The sequence below is a fragment of the Ceratotherium simum genome, chromosome 13 (genome assembly GCF_057802395.1).
Source record: "Ceratotherium simum simum isolate JZ-2026a chromosome 13, ASM5780239v1, whole genome shotgun sequence".
In the NCBI taxonomy this organism is placed as follows: Eukaryota; Metazoa; Chordata; class Mammalia; order Perissodactyla; family Rhinocerotidae; genus Ceratotherium; species Ceratotherium simum.
The window spans coordinates 32,617,777-32,633,750 of NC_141912.1; the positions used below are offsets into that span (position 1 = coordinate 32,617,777).

At 41.0% G+C, this 15,974-nt stretch overlaps 1 long non-coding RNA gene and 1 pseudogene across 1 annotated transcript in view; both read left to right on the forward strand.

The window, feature by feature from the left end:
- Positions 1-15,974, forward strand: part of LOC147915664 (class I histocompatibility antigen, Gogo-C*0202 alpha chain-like) — an 81,927-nt pseudogene that overhangs the window by 50,082 nt on the left and 15,871 nt on the right.
- The window catches only part of LOC147915665 (uncharacterized), a 31,391-nt gene that overhangs the window by 8,371 nt on the left and 7,046 nt on the right, over positions 1-15,974 (forward strand). The window contains exon 2 of the long non-coding RNA XR_015554088.1: positions 12,526-12,689. This is a non-coding gene — a long non-coding RNA (uncharacterized LOC147915665). The remainder of the gene's footprint in view (positions 1-12,525; positions 12,690-15,974) is intronic.

Genomic DNA, 15,974 nt, shown 5'->3' on the forward strand with positions numbered 1-15,974 from the left:
TATTGTTTCTCTTGCCCAGTCAGACATGGTGCTTGAAAATATGTTACTAGGACCGATGTCGAAGAGGGTACTGCCTATGTTTTCTTCTAGAAGTTTCATAGTTTCAGGTCTTACATTCAAGTCTTTAATCCATTTGGAGTTAATTTTTGTGTATGGTGTAAGGTAAGGGTCTACTTTCATTTTTTTGCGTATGGCTATCCAGTTTTACCAACACCATTTGTTGAAGAGACTTTCTTTTCTCCATTGTATGTTCTTGGCTCCTTTGTCAAAGATTAGCTATCCATAGATGTGTGGGTTTATTTCTGGGCTTTCGATTCTATTCCATTGATCTGTGTGTCTGTTTTTGTGCCAGTACCATGCTGTTTTGGTTACTATAGCTTTGTAGTATATTTGGAAATCAGGGAGTGTGATACCTCCAGCTTTGTTCTTTTTTCTCAGGATTCCTTTACTTATTCAGGGTCTTTTGTTATTCCATGTAAATTTTAGGATTCTTTGTTCTATTTCTGTGAAAAATTGTTGTTGGAACTTTGATAGGGATTGCATTGAATCTACAGATGGCTTTAGGAAGTATGGACATCTTAACTATGTTAATTCTTCCAATCCAAGAGCACGGAATGTCTTTCCATTTCTTTGTGTCTTCTTCAATTTCTTTCAGCAATGTTTTATAGTTTTCCACGTACAGCTCTTTCACCTCTTTGGTTAAGTTTATTCCTAGGTATTTTATTCTTTTTGTTGCAATTGTAAATGGGATGGTATTCTTAATTTCTCTTTCTGCTACTTCGTTGTTAGTGTATAGAAATGCAACTGATTTTTGTATGTTGATTTTGTATCCTGCAACTTTACCATATTCGTTTATTACTTCTAAAAGTTTTCTGGTGGATTCTTTAGGGTTTTCTATATATAAAATCATGTCATCTGCAAATAGTGACAGTTTCACTTCTTCCTTTCCAATTTGGATCCCTTTTATTTCTTTCTCTTGCCTGATTGCTCTGGCTAGGACTTCCAGTACTATGTTAAATAGGAGTGGTGAGAGTGGGCATCCTTGTCTGGTTCCTGTTCTTAGAGGGATAGCTTTCAGTTTTTCACCATTGAGGATGATATTAGCAGTGGGTTTCTCATATATGGTCTTTATTATGTTGAAGTACTTTCCTTCTATACCCATTTTATTCAGAGTTTTTATCATAAATGGATGCTGTATCTTGTCAAATGCTTTCTCTGCATCTATTGAGATGATCATGTGATTTTCATTCTTCATTTTATTAATGTGGTGTATCACGTTGATTGATTTGCGAATGTTAAACCATCCCTGCGTACCTGGAATAAATCTCACTTGATCATGGTGTATAATCTTTTTAACGTATTGTTGTATGTGATTTGCTAGTATTTTGTTGAGGATTTTTGCATCAATGTTCATCAGTCATATTGGCCTGTAATTTTGTTTTTTTGTGTTGTCCTTGTGTGGTTTTGGTATCAGGGTAATTTCGCCTTCATAGAATGAGTTAGGGAGCTTCCCCCACTCCTCAATTTTTTGGAAGAGTTTGAGAAGGATAGGTATTAAGTCTTCTTTGAACGTTTGGTAGAATTCACCAGGGAAGCTGTCTGGTCCTGGACTTTTATTTTTGGGGAGGTTTTTGATTACTGTTTCAATCTCCTTACTGGTGATTGGTCTATTCAAATTCTCTACTTCTTCTTGATCCAGTTTTGGAACGTTGTGTGATTCTAAGAATTTATCCATTTCTTCCAGATTGTCAAATTGGTTGGCATATAGCTTTTCATAGTATTCGCTTATAATCTTTTGTATTTCTGAGGTGTCTGTTGTAATTTCTCCTCTTTCATTTCTGATTTTACTTATTTGTGCCTTCTCTCTTTTTTTCTTGGTGAGACTAGCTAAAGGTTTGTCAATTTTGTTGATCTTTTCAAAGAACCAGCTCTTGGTTTTATTAATTTTTTCTATTGTTTTTTTGGTCTCTATTTCATTTATTTCTGCTCTGTCTACATTTTTAAATTCTCCATTCTACTGTTCCTAGAATTTGGTTTGTCTCCATCTTTTTGCTATATGGACAATGCTACTATAAACATTCCCATACATGTATCCTGGCACATACCTGTAAGACTTTGTAGGGTATGTGACTAGGAGTAGAATTTCTGAGACTTAGAATGTGCATATATATTGTGTTATTAGGCAAGGGGAGACTATTTCCCAGGGTTGTGTTACTTATTCTCCCTCCAATGACAGACGAAGTTCCCACTAAACTGCGTCCTCAACATCTCTTGGCATTGTCAGACTTTCAACTTTTTGCCAATCTGATGTGTATGAAATGTTATCTCATTTTGGTTTTAATTTGCATTTTCCTGACTATTAATGAGGTTGAGCACTTGTCTTTTTCTTGTTTTTCCATTTGTGTTTCTCCTTCTGTATAATGCCTTTTATGTCTTTTATCCGGTTTTCTATTGGGCTGTTTCTAGTTTTTCTTATGGATTTATGAGAGATATTTGTTTTTTCATATATTCTCCACACTAATCCTTTGTTGGTTATATGTGTTACAAGTATCTTCTCAGAGTATCTGGCTTGTCTTTTCACTGCCTTGTTGATGTCTTTTGTCAAAGAAAAGTTCTTCATGATAGAGTAGCTGAATTTGTCAATCTTTATATTTTGGACTCTGGGTCTAGTTTAATAAATCCTGCCCTGTCCTGGGGTCATAAAGATAACCTTCTATATTATTTTCTAAACATTTTAAAGTTTTGCCTTTCAAATTTAAGCCTTTACTACATCTGGAACTATTTAATTTTTGTGTTTGGATCAAGATACGGATTTGTTTGTCTTTTCTTGGTGGTTAACTATTCATCTGAGGACCATCTATTGCATAGCCCCTCATTGCCCCACTGCTCTGCACTGCCAGTTCTGTTGTATTATTTATCCATTCATTCATTCACCAATACTTCTTTGTGCTAAGTACTTTTATAGATGCTGAGGATACAGCAGTGAACTAAGCAGACAAAAATCCCAGTGGAGCTTACATTCTACTGGGGGAAGATAAACAATGGACATACTAAAGAAATAAAATATTTGTTATGTTACATGTTGATAGGTACTGTGGATAAAAATAAACCAAGGAAGGGGAATAGGGAATGGGGAGAAAGTGTTACCATTTTAAATAGGGAGGTTTGGGGCTGGCCTGGTGGCCAGCACTGGGCTTTGGCGGCCTGGGGTTCGCAGGTTTGGATCCTGAGTGCGGACCGATGCACCACTTGTCGAGCCATGCTATGGCGGCATCCCATATAAAGCAGAGGACGATGGGCATGGATGTTAGCCCAGGGCCAATCTTCCTTAGCAAAAAGAGGGGGATTGGCAACAGATGGTAGCTCAGGGCTAATCTTCCTCACAAATAAATAAATAAATAAATAGGGAGGTTAAGGGAAGTCCTCACAGAGAAGGTGACATTTTAACAAAGACCTGAAGGATATAAGGGAGCCAGCCTTGAGGATATCTGAGAGAAATGTGTTCTAGGCAAGCAGGAGAGCTTGTGCAAATGCCCTGAGGTAGGAGCATGGCTGGTGTGTATAAAGAACCATGAGGATGTGAGGTGTCAGAGAGGTAAGTGGGTCCAGATTGGGTAGGGCCATGTGGACCATTCTAAAGACTCTGGTTCTACTCTGAGTGAGATGGAAGCCACTGGAAGGTTTTGAACAAAGGAGTGATAGGCTCTAACTATAGGCTGTAACTTAGGTTTTAATTTCTGTGGCTACTCTGTTGAAAATGGAAGCAGGGAAGCAAGGATGGAAGCAGGAACACCTGTCAGGGGGCCATTGAAATAAACTAGGTAAGTGATGATGGGGCTATGAGAAATAGGCAGCTTTAGAATTAATTTGAAGGTAGAATCAACAGGATTAGATCTAATCTGATAGGAACAGTGGAGGTAAGGGTGATGCCCAAGCTTTTGGCCTGAGCAACTGGAAGGACAGAGCTGTGCTGAGATGGGGGATACTGCAGGTGAGCAGATTAGGGGAGAAGATCAGGAGTCTGATTTTGGATATGTTAATTTTGAAATGTCTGTTAGACATCCAAATGGAGATGTAGAGTAGACACATGATTCATTTAAGCTACTGTTAACGGCAACCCTCTTCGCTCACCAGATTCTTCTTCCAGATTTCCGGGCAGCACTCTAGTCTTCTTGATGCACAATCTTGGGGTGCAGCCTGGGACTCTACGCTTCAACAAGCAAGATATTTTTACACACACCAGAGTTTGGAAAACATTGCTTTAGGCCTGCTTCTTTCTCTCCAAGTGCCACCAAAGGTATATTTAATACTTTTATAATCAGAAAAATGTTAGAAAATCAAATATCCAATAAAAATTCCCTATTTTCACAGCACACCATACAATTACTTTAGATAGAATCTCTCAAACATTTTGCAGTAAAATCATTACTCAGAATTCCTGTGACCACATTTTATGACAAACGATAGATGGTAAATGGTGCCTGGGACTGAGGGGTTTCCAGGACTCAGGACTTTTGGTGCTAAAGCCAGGAAAGTCCTGGGCAAAGCACAAGTTTGTCACCCTAGGTGTGGGGATGGAGCCCATGGCAAAGTGCCCCCAGTAAGGAGGGCAGCATGGGACAGTCCTATGGTCTGAATGTTTGTGTCCCTCCAAAATATATATGTTGAAAACCTTATGCCCAGGAGATGGAATTAGGAGGTGGGGCCTTCGGGAGGTGATTAGGTTATGAGGGCAGAGCCCTCATGATTAGGATTAGTGCTCTTATTAAAGAGGTTCCAGAGAGATCCCTACCCCTCTTCCACCATGTGAGGACACAGGGAGAAGTCACAGTCTGTAACCTGGAAGATGGCCTTCACCAGAAAATAACCATGCTGGCACCCTAATCTTGGACTTCCAGCCTCCAGAACTGTGAGAAATAAATTTCTGTTGTTTATAAGCCACTCAGTCTGTGGTATGTTGTTATTTGTTATAGCAGCCTGAACTAAGGCAGACAGTGAATCAGGGTGGACACTGAACCTGGGTCCCTTTGTGGGAGGTGGTTCTTAGGAATGATAAAGGAGTGTGGTTGCTCATCAACTTCTGACCTACACACTCTCCTTCCCAGAGAATGTCCTTCAGTGCCCTCCCTACTCTTGAAGCCTTCACCATCCCCTCCATCCCCATAAACTGGGGGCAGAGTACATTGCAGCTTCCTTGATGCTTCTAGTAACAAGGACAGGGCTTCTTTTAGTTGTGGATTCCTTTCCTCTTGCTGCTGTAATAAATTACCATAAAGTTAGCAGTTTACACAATACAAACTTATTATCTTACAGTCCTGTAGGTCTGAAGTCTGACACAGGTCTCAGTGCTAAAATCGAGGTGTCAGCAGGGCTGCATCACTTTCTGGAGGCTCTAGGGGAAAATCCGTTTCTTGCTCATTCAGGTTGTTGGCAGATTTCAGTTCTTTGCAGTGGTAGGACTGAGGTTCCCATTTTTTGGAAGGCTGTAAACTGAGGGTCGTTACCAGCTCCTAGAGACTGCTGAATTTCTTGGCTCATGGCATTGCAGTAAAATCATTATTCCTCTGTCTTCAACAACAGGTCACGTCCTTCTCATGTCACATCTCTCTAAACCACTCTTCTGCCTCTTACCCTCCACCCCTTCCATTTTTAAGGATTCATGTGATTAGATTGGACCCACCAGGGCCTAATAATCTCCCTATTTTAAAGTCAGCTGATTAACAGGCAACTTTAATTCTCTTTTGCTATGTAATGTAATATATAGTTGCAGGTTCTAGGGAGGGGCATTCTTTTGCCTGCTACAAGTTGTATGGGATTTATTGAATTCCTACCATGTGCCAGGTGTTATCATAGGTACTGGGGATACAGTAATGAACAAAACAAAACCCAGCCTTCATGAAGGTGACATCCTAATGAAATCACATAAGCAATAACCACGAGTATGTCTGTGTTTATTTTTAGTACTTTTTTGTTAATGGCTTTATTGAATACAATTGATGTTGAATAAACTGCACATATTTAAAGTATACAATTTGATGTGTTTTGACATAGGTATACACCTGTGAAACCATCACCACAATTAAGATAGTGAATATATCCATCACCCCCAAAAGTTTCTTCCTATTCCTTGGTAATCCATTCTTCCTCCAGCCTATCCCAGACAAATACTAATCAGCTTGCTGTCACTATAGATTGGTTTGCATTTTCTAGAATTTTATATAAATAGACTCATAGTATGTACTCCATATTTGTCTGGCTTCTTTCATTCAGCATAATTATTTTGTTATTCATCCATGTTGTTGAGCTGATCAATAGTCCATTCCTTTTTATTGCTATAGAGTATCCTATTGTATGGATGTACCACATTGTGTCTATCCATTCACATGTTGATGGAAGTTTGGGTTATTTCCAGTGTTGGCTGCCCCTTGGATTTAGCAAGATATTATAAGAAAACATAAACTTGGGCAAGAAGGGACCAGATTGCAAGCAGAGATTGAAAGCAATAGAATGAGTCCAGATATGTGGGTCCTTACAAGATTGCGAAATCCACCTGCTTTTGTACATCAAGTAGTAGAAGATAAGACTTCAGTTGCTTGTGGTGAGCAGAATAACGACCCCTCAAAGATGTCTACATTCTAATTCTGGAACCTGTGAATATGTTACCTTACATGGCAAAGGGAACTTTGCAGATGTGATTAAGGTTAAGGATCCGAGATGGGGAGATTATCCTGGTGGGCCCAATTTAATCACATGAATTCTTAAAGGCAGAGAACCTTTCCCAGCCGTGGTCAGAGAGAGAGAAATGATGATGGGAAGAAGTGTCAGAGAGATGAGATATTGCTGCCTTCGAAGATGGAGGAAGGGGCCATGAGGCAAGGAATGCAGGCAGCCTCTATAAGCTGAAAAAGGCAAGGAAATAGATTCTCCTTTAGAGGCTCCAGAAAGGAACACAGCCCTGCTGACACCTTCATTTTAATTTAGTGAGGCTACTGGTGTTGGATTTCTGACTAACAGAACTGTAAGATGACAAATTTGTGTTCTTTTAAGCCACTAAGTTTGTGGTAATTTGTTAGGGCAGCAATAGAAAGCTAATACATGTTCAAAGCCTTTCCCCAAGGCCTTTTGTTAAATCAAACAAAGAGATAGAGGCCTGAGGAAAAGATTAGATTAAGGGTGTTATCTTCCCACCCAAGGTTGCTACCATAAAGTTGAGAGAGAGGCATGAATCATTCATGGAAGTATAGCACTAAAACAGACTTAAGAACTAGACATAGAAAAGAACTTTGGTTGTGGTTATTGACACTCGAAGCAAATAGACAAGAAGCCCTCTGAGTTTTTGAGAGGATTGTTTTGCCAAAAAAATCTTGAGCCTTACCTGAAAAAGCCTGTACCTAAGTCTTAAAATAAATTGCAAGCCCCCAAACTTCATCAACAGAAGGCAGGTTGAAAAACCTGTACAAAGCAATCCTAAGAAATGGATGCTCCTCAATTCCTCTTATATTGGCCATGGTGGATAATGGAGAAGGAAGAATCTTCCAGAAAGCAAAGCCAGGAGTCACACAGCATGTCAGACAAGGAAGTTCCTCCCATAGGGAGCATCAGGGACAGCCAGATGGGCTAATCAGGAACTTCCTTCACTGATAGGGTAAGGAACATTTTGGATTCCCATCCAGCAAGATTTAATCATCATTATAGACTGCTGTGTGTTTCCCTTTGCTTAATGGGGATTTATTGCCATGATCCTGTACTTGTTCCACCATTGCATATTGTCTGTGTGTATGTGGAGGGGGGAGTAGATAACTTGTGCTTTATTACTTTATGGGTCTCTGGTCCATGAGGACCCATGTGTGGGTCCAATAGAGATACTTACACGTCATTTCAAGATCCTGGATTTTGAGCTGGATGTCATAACTAAATGAAACTTAGATGTCCCTCTAAGGATGAGATGAGTTTTTTTCTAAATGTGGAAAGAAAGGTGTGTGTGAATTTTTGGTCACCAGTGGTAGACTGTGTAAATATGTCTAACTGTCCACCAGAATCCATTCTTCCTTCTCCCATATGAACAGCGCTGTAGCTGAGACATGGCTGCACACAGATTACATTTCCCAGCCCCCTTTGCAGCTCTCAGCTAGATGTAACAATGTGATGAAAGTATTGACAAAGGGATGTGAGTTGTGATAATTGAAATGTTCACCTCACAAGTTTGAGGCCTTGAACTTCAGTTCATCTTGACACCTCTCATCATTGATTGGGAATAAATTGATCTTGGAAATCATGTGTTGTAGATGGCAGAACTTCCAACAGCCTGCATCCCTGAATGATTGCATAGAGTACAACCATTTACCATCTTGATAAACATATCCTGGACTGTTAATTGAGAAGAAAATAAACTTTTTTGTTTGAGCCATTTCATTTTCCTTACTATTGCAGTTTTGTTTTCTGCCCTGATACCCAGGATAAAATATCAATAGGAAGAAATAAATGATTTTCATATACCTCTAATATGTAGGTATAAGATATAATGTAGAAAAAGATACAATCTACAAAATAGCAACAAAAAGATAAAATACCCAGGAATGAATTTACTATGAAATGTGTAATACTTACATGTAACAAACTTTAAAATACTTTTGAAAAACAAAAATTGTTCTTGACTAGATATACCAATTGTCATAAAGTTATCAATCCCCCTGGTTAGTATATAAATTTAATTCAATAAAAAAATAAAGATATCAGTCATTTTTTTTTTTTTTTTTTTTTGCTGAGGAAGATTCACCCTGGGCTAACCTCCGTTGCCAATCTTCCTCTTTTTTTACTTGAGGAAGATTAGCCCTGAGCTAACATCTGTGCCAATCCACCTCTATTTTTATGTGGGTCTCTGCCACAGCATGACTTGACAAGTGGTGTAGGTCAGTGCCTGGGATCTGAATGAGATCTGAACCAGTGAACCCTGGGCCACCAAAGCTGAGTGCACGGAACTCAAACCACACGGACACGGAGTTAACCCCTCATAGTCTTTCTTTTTAACTAGGCAAGCTGATTCAAAGATTCATATGCAAAATAGACAAAGAATAGCAAGGAACCCCTAAGCAAGAGGAGCTTGAGGGAAACTAGCCTTACTAGATATGAAAACATTATAAAGCTGTAATAGTTTAAACAGTGTAATAGAGGTGCATAAATAGACAGATGAATGAAAAAGAAGAGAAAGCCCAGAAATAAAACCAAAAACATATAGTAATTTAATGATCTCAAATCAGTGAAAAAGATGGATGATTATTCAGTAAATGGTTTGGGAATAACCAGATAACTACATAGGAAATAATAATTAAAGTTGCAGCCATAGCTCCCACTGTGCACTATGATAAATTCTAAACATGTCAAAGTTTTTAATGTAAAAAAAGGAGGAAATAGTCTTTTAAAACTTTCAAATTGGAAAGCCTTTCTATGACTCAAAAATCCTGAAAAACTGTAAAGGAGAAAATTAATAAATTGAACTACATAAAAATGGAAAACAGTTCTGAATGTCAAAGAATATCATAAGAAAATAAAAATAGAAATGACAAACTAGCAAAAATATTTTTAGTACATATCACAAAGAAGAGAAGAGACTAATAAGCCTACAGAAAAAAGGATAAAGGAGCCCTACAGACAGTTCACACAGAAAAGGAAACAAAAATAGCTTTAAACATGAAAAACTCACCCTCACTCATAATAAAGAAAGAGCAAATAACTACACAGAGATTCCATTTCTCTCCTGTCAGATTGGCAAAAATCCAAAAGTTTGGCATAGACTTTGTTGGCAAGGGTGTGGAAAGACAAGCACATTCATTTATTGCCTGTAGGAGACCAACTTGGACAAACCTTTTGGAGGACAATTAGGCAATGCTTGTCAAAATTGTAGGGTACATATCCTTAAACTCTGCATTTCCATTTCTTGGAATTCATCCTACAGATATACTTACAGACATGCAAAAAGTACTATGTACAAGTTTGTTCACTGCAGTTTGTTTTAACAAAAGATTGAAAACAATACATGCATCCGTCAATTTTGGACTGGCTAAATTTTTACACACACACTGGAATACTTTGCAATGAAAAAAATTAATCAGAATGCAGGAGTTCTCTGTACTTTTGATAAGATCTCTAAGGTGTTGCTAAGTGAAAAGAACAAGGTGAAGAACACTGTGTTTAATAGGCTACCTCTGTGCTAAAAAAGAGGAGGGAACCAAGAGTCTATTTACATTTTCATGAACTGGAAGGTACACAAGAAACTAAAGAAGGCAGTTATGTGTTTGGGGACGAGATGTGAGCTGGACAGATGGTGGACAGGATTGAGAGCAAGACCCTTCACAATGTCTCTACTGTGGCAATGACTGTTTCTTAAAGCAAATGGCTAAATAGAGGAATGGTGTCAGCATAATGTGAAGCTGCATCATGTCACATACAACTGTCCCAGCATGTCAATGTTTTGTGCTGAGTAGCAGCAGCTGAATGCAAAGTACCAAACGCAATTGAACAGAGCAAGCTGGGGAAGAATACCACGAGGCCATTCACCCTCCTCCTTCCTCTTCACTCAGTTTGGACATATTCTCTATCTTGAAGGGCTTATTAAGTATTCCCCCCAATCTTCAGACCCTTTTTTGAGAATGAGGATATTAAGATGCTGCTGCAGTCTCATGCTACACAGAGCAGCAACAAGTTGTTGCTGAGGTGCTCCTCAACAGTGCAGGAAAAAAATTTCATTAGGCTCCCCCACAAGAGCTTTCTCAGGTGTCTTCTGCTTTAAGTGTGAGTGAGATGCGTTTGCAGTGACAGAAAGCGATGATTTCAGTGCAGACTGCACTTTGTGACATAAGGTTGTATTTGGAGCTATGTAAGCTGCTTCTTAATGAAAGAAGAAAGGTACCAAGACAGCAAAACACCAGATGTCTTTTCTAAGCCAGTGCAAAGGAAACAAGCACAAAACAATGAGCCAGAGCAACCCATGGTTGGCATCTACATTTAGTTCAAAGCCTCAACTGCTTATCTTGCAGCTTCTAATGGTGACGTCCCTCCGCCTGTCTCCATAAACCCACGGCTTCCATCTTTCTTTACACTCTCAAGGTATCTTTACCTTTTTTTTTTTAATAAGAGTAAAGTTCCTTATTTCATATTATAAACTTTATCAGGAATTTAGTAAGCCTTTTTAAACCTATGCAAGTACTTTTATTTGGATTGTTATTACTTTGTTAGTGAATGGTTACAAAGATGTGTAGATTCAGAGTCATCTGCCAAAACCCTATTTTTCCTATAAACCCTGTTATTTTTGTGGACACTTTGCAGCTTGGGAGGTTTTTTCAGGAACGCATACATAGTGTTAGGGCAGAAGTATCTGTAAATCGTTTTATACTGTGTGATTGTAGAAGCACATGAATGCCTTGCTATTCAAAACTTTTTAAACCAGAAAATTAGTAAACCATAGCAAGATTAAAAAATAAAATAAAAAAGTTACCTACACTCCCATCACAGCAGAATTCATAGCAGGATGGGAACGCTTCGTGGGAGAATGACAACCTTCCCTTTGGCAAGAGGATCAATCTTCCCTCTGGCCCAGGAACAGGCTGGCAGCTGCTGTCCAAGGGCTGTCCTGCTCCACAGAGAGGAAGGCCTTGAGTTCAAAAGCCCAGAGGCTGGCAGGTGCTGGAAGAATCACGTTGCTGAAGACTCTAGTGCTAGTGGTCACAGATACCCATGGCTCTAGGAGGCCTGAAGGAGGCAGGGAGCCCAAAGGTGGGGGCTTGTCTTACAGCTGATTGGACGCTTCCAAGGCTTCTTGTTACCAAGGTCCTGTTCAAATTGTGTTGCTTGTCTGGGAATTTGGTACAAAGTCATGGGATGTGCTGCCTCCAATATCCAAAGAGATTCATCAGATATTGGCAGGCGGATGGGGGCACTTTTTCTTTGTAGTTGGAGGCTGTAAGGCTGTTTATTCTTACTAGGTTGTGGAATGTCCCTTTGGGCTCCTGGATGGCTCCCAAGAAAGATACAGAGCTCTGTATTCCATCATCACTCAAGGCCCACCCAGCCTTAATCAGATATGCAATGTGATCTGAGCAGTTTCTTCATTGGGGGCTACTATCAGTATAACACCAGTAGCTTACATTGTGCTGAGGTTTATTCAACCCATTGATGGCATACTCAGAATACTTTAAAGACCCCTGTGGAAATATAGCAAAAATATATTACATGGCTTGCTAAATAAAGAAAAATGTTCCTGTTTGGAGGACTATAGAACAGAAGGTATTAGCAACGTCCAAGCCTGTGTCCCAAGTGCCTGTGGTGGCAGCAGTTTGTCCACCCACAGTAGCAATACCAGGATCTGCAGGAGTGATAGCAGACGTCTCCTTGTATGAGCCTCCGCAGTCCACAGTGAGACGGCAAGCACCAGAGACCTTTTCACTGGCTGGACGGGGTGGGGGCTGGGTTGTGTAGCATCTCACCTGCTTTAATTACTGAATGAAAAGCTAATTCCCTTTTCATCTTCAGGTTCGCAAATCTGTTTCATTGCGCTACCTTGACCAGAGTTGGAAGTGCAGACAGGCTCGTCTGGCCAATGGTTGTCTGAAGCTGTTGGGAGCTCAGGCCATGAACCTGGCCAACATCATCTGAAGCCACCAGCAGGGGTCACAATGACCTTGTCCAACCAGCACGTAGGTACACATTTCAGGACTTAAGTACCCCCAAATACTAATTATACAGTCTGATAAGGGGACAATCACCACTGTCCAAACAAGGGGGCCAAATGCCCTACAGTGGTGTCACTCTCTCTTGGCTCTAGCTAACACCTGTACCAACTCTGAGAGGGTGATTCTTTTATGAAGGCCCCTCTCTGGTCCAGGGACAATAGTTTATTGAGCTCCTGTGTGCAGCAAGCCCAGGAATGTCTTGAGACCTCCTCTCTTTCCAACACATAAACTGGAGTGTATGTGGACAAGCTCCGGAAGGTGGCGGGGGACCAGGCCCAGCCCTAGTCCTCCTTTGTTTGAAAGAATTCTAATTAGGATGTAGGGAAACTCGAGTTTTCAGAGGGAGGGCTGCCGTTATTTCCTCCAGAAATCCCAGTTCACTACTGTTGGAGTTATATTCCCTCAGCATTATTCTCTCAGAGCTCCACTGGGGATTCTTAGAGGCTAGGCCTTGGGAGACAGACCTAACGATCCCAGTCTCTAAGGACCCCAACCCAGTCTCTTCCTCAATCCATTTTTCTGATATTTTCCTTCTAACTCCTCAAGCTTACAGAGCACTCTCTTTTCCTAGCCCTCACGTGTCATTTCCCCATGGCCTCTGTAGGTCCTGTTCACTTTCATGTAGACCCACCAGCCCCCTTATATCTCCTCTGTAATTTCTGTCTTGTCCATAGATTCATAAGCCATTGCTACACTTCCCTCCGAGAAGGGGCCTCTGCAGGGGATCCAGCTGTTGATCCTCCCCTTTTACATTCATCCTTCCAGAAAGGAATCTTTGTCACATTATGGGGCCCTTTTACTCTACCCCTTCTCCTGAGGTGGGGCATGACTATTCTGTTTCTGACAGCCCCTTCCGCTACCTGTTAGAGGAGTAAAGTCAAAGCCAGGGACCACTGGGGGGCACCTGTTACTAAATCATCCAACATTCTCTGAGTCAAATGCGCTTATCAGGGATCCTTCTCAACAGCTTCTCATGAAAAACTACTAACAAAACAGTTGTTTCAGAGAGGCTGTAGCTCCGTGGATGTATTCTCAGGGACATGTCCCCAGTGGGAGTAGGTGTGCCCAGTTCCCCTGAGTACCCACTTTAGGAATGGGAACAGGATGCCTATCTCAGCATTTTTACTGAGCTCACTTTTGATACAAGTCATGAGGTCCCCCTCTAACCCTCCATTCAGCTTCATTCAACAGCACTGATGTTGCTCCATGGTACAAAGGAATAATCCAAGCTCTCCAGATGCCGACAGTACCAATTCCAGCTCCAGAGGGAGCCTTGTTCTTATTCTATGTATTGCTGTACCTGCTCTTGCAGATGCCCACCTTGGCCCCTGTAGAGAGTGCTGCACAAGAACTAGTTTTAAAACTAGAGGAGATGATTGCCTCCACCCGTTGAAACAGAGGCTCAGAGGAGGCCTATCTCACTTTCCCTCCTGGAGCAGCTAGTGTTACTCCTCCTCATTTTCCTGTCTTCTTCTCCTTCTTAGGAGAAGACTTCTACCTAGAAAGAAGGAGTCAGGGAATTGAGTTTGGGGCCCCATTATCTGCCTCATTCACCCTCTCTTGGAGGAGCCACCTCTCCAAGTGCTTCCATGGTCCTTAGACTCGTTCCCACAACCGTGCAGTCACTGAGCATCCCAACAAGGCCAAACAAACTTCCACTGCCCCCGGGGAGAAGTCTTCCACTCCAAGGGTAGCCTGGTCAAACTTTTTCCCCACTTATAAAACGCCATGACACCAGGACCTAGGATGTGGGCCTCATTCTGGATGGCAACTGTGATGCAAGGTGTGGTGACTCACATCACTAGTGACATATGGTGTTACTTATGTTAAGATTTACTGATTGATGGTTACCTACAGTCATGGGAGGCACAAAATGCAAAGGATACACTCAGTCCCCTTAGTTATTCCGTGGAGTCTAAGGTCTATACCAGTAGGACTGGAAGTGCTATGAAGAGTCTTCCAGTAAAGGGAAAGTGCCCCCCAACAACTTCACATATTTACAAGCTGGCCCAAGGGAGGTTTGGGAACACTTATTCTTCTGTGGAACAAAGAATGTAACAAGAAACATCTAGGCCCAGGAAACAACCATGAGGGCTTTGCAGAGCTCTAAGGAGATTGCAAATCAAGGTAGTTGACATCAGCCAGAGGCCTTGCTGTCCTTCCATGAACAAGTTAAATCCAGTTAAGTGTCAAACTATAAGGAGGGACAAGGAGAGGAAGCCCTCATGAGCATCCATCCAAGACCAATGGTTTATCTCTCCATACTTTCAGAGCACTTAATTCTGGGTTCAAGTAGGGCAATATGGCAGCTTTGTCCTAAATCTTCCCAGTTACATTAGTCACGATAGGCTAACTATGGTAACAAGCATTGCAAACTTTCTGTGGCTTAATACCATAAAGATTTATTTCTCACTGAGGACACAGGTCAATATAGATCAGATGGCTCTGCTTCATGCTAAAGGACACATACCCCTTGAATGCATGACTCTGCCTGTACCTTAGGGCTGCAGAGTCCTCCACTGGCTCCTCTGTATCTGTCTAGCTGATGAATGGAGAGAGAGAGAGAGAGAGAGAGCATCGAGAAGGCACACCTGCTCTTAATCACCTCCATTCAAGGTGACATACATCAATTACACATTGGGAAGACCCCAATTGAATGGATCCACCTAATGGAAGGATAGGCTCAGAAATGTAGTCCTCATGAATAACAAAGAGAAGAAACAGGTTTGGTGAACAGAACCATCTTTGTCCAACCATCTCTCCCCGTCCCAGAAACCCTACAGACCTGTACTGTCTAATTGGTAGCTACTAGCCACATGTGGCTATGTAATTTAAATAAAGTTTAAAAATTCGCTTCCTCAGTTGCACTAGCCATATTTCAAATGCTTAATTACAGCACTGATATAGAGTGTATTAGACAGGATCTTGGAAAGAAAGATGAAATGTTCAAATAGAATAATCTTAGGAGAGTTTAATAAAAGGACTATTTACTAAGATATGGGCAGGTTTTAGGAAAATTTTAAGAGATAGTGCAGTACCTTGGGACTAGTAATGCAGTGGTTACTATCTCTACACTTGAAGCAGTGATGGGAGGGAGCATTTCCTGGAAGCTGGAATAGAGGCTGTGTGTAGAGGGCCATCTGACAGAAGCTATCACCTTTGGTTGAAGAGTCAGTCAACATGTGGCAACCTTGCAAGGAGGGAGCTAAGAGAATAAATATCCTGATCTCACTCTCCTCCCTCACTCCT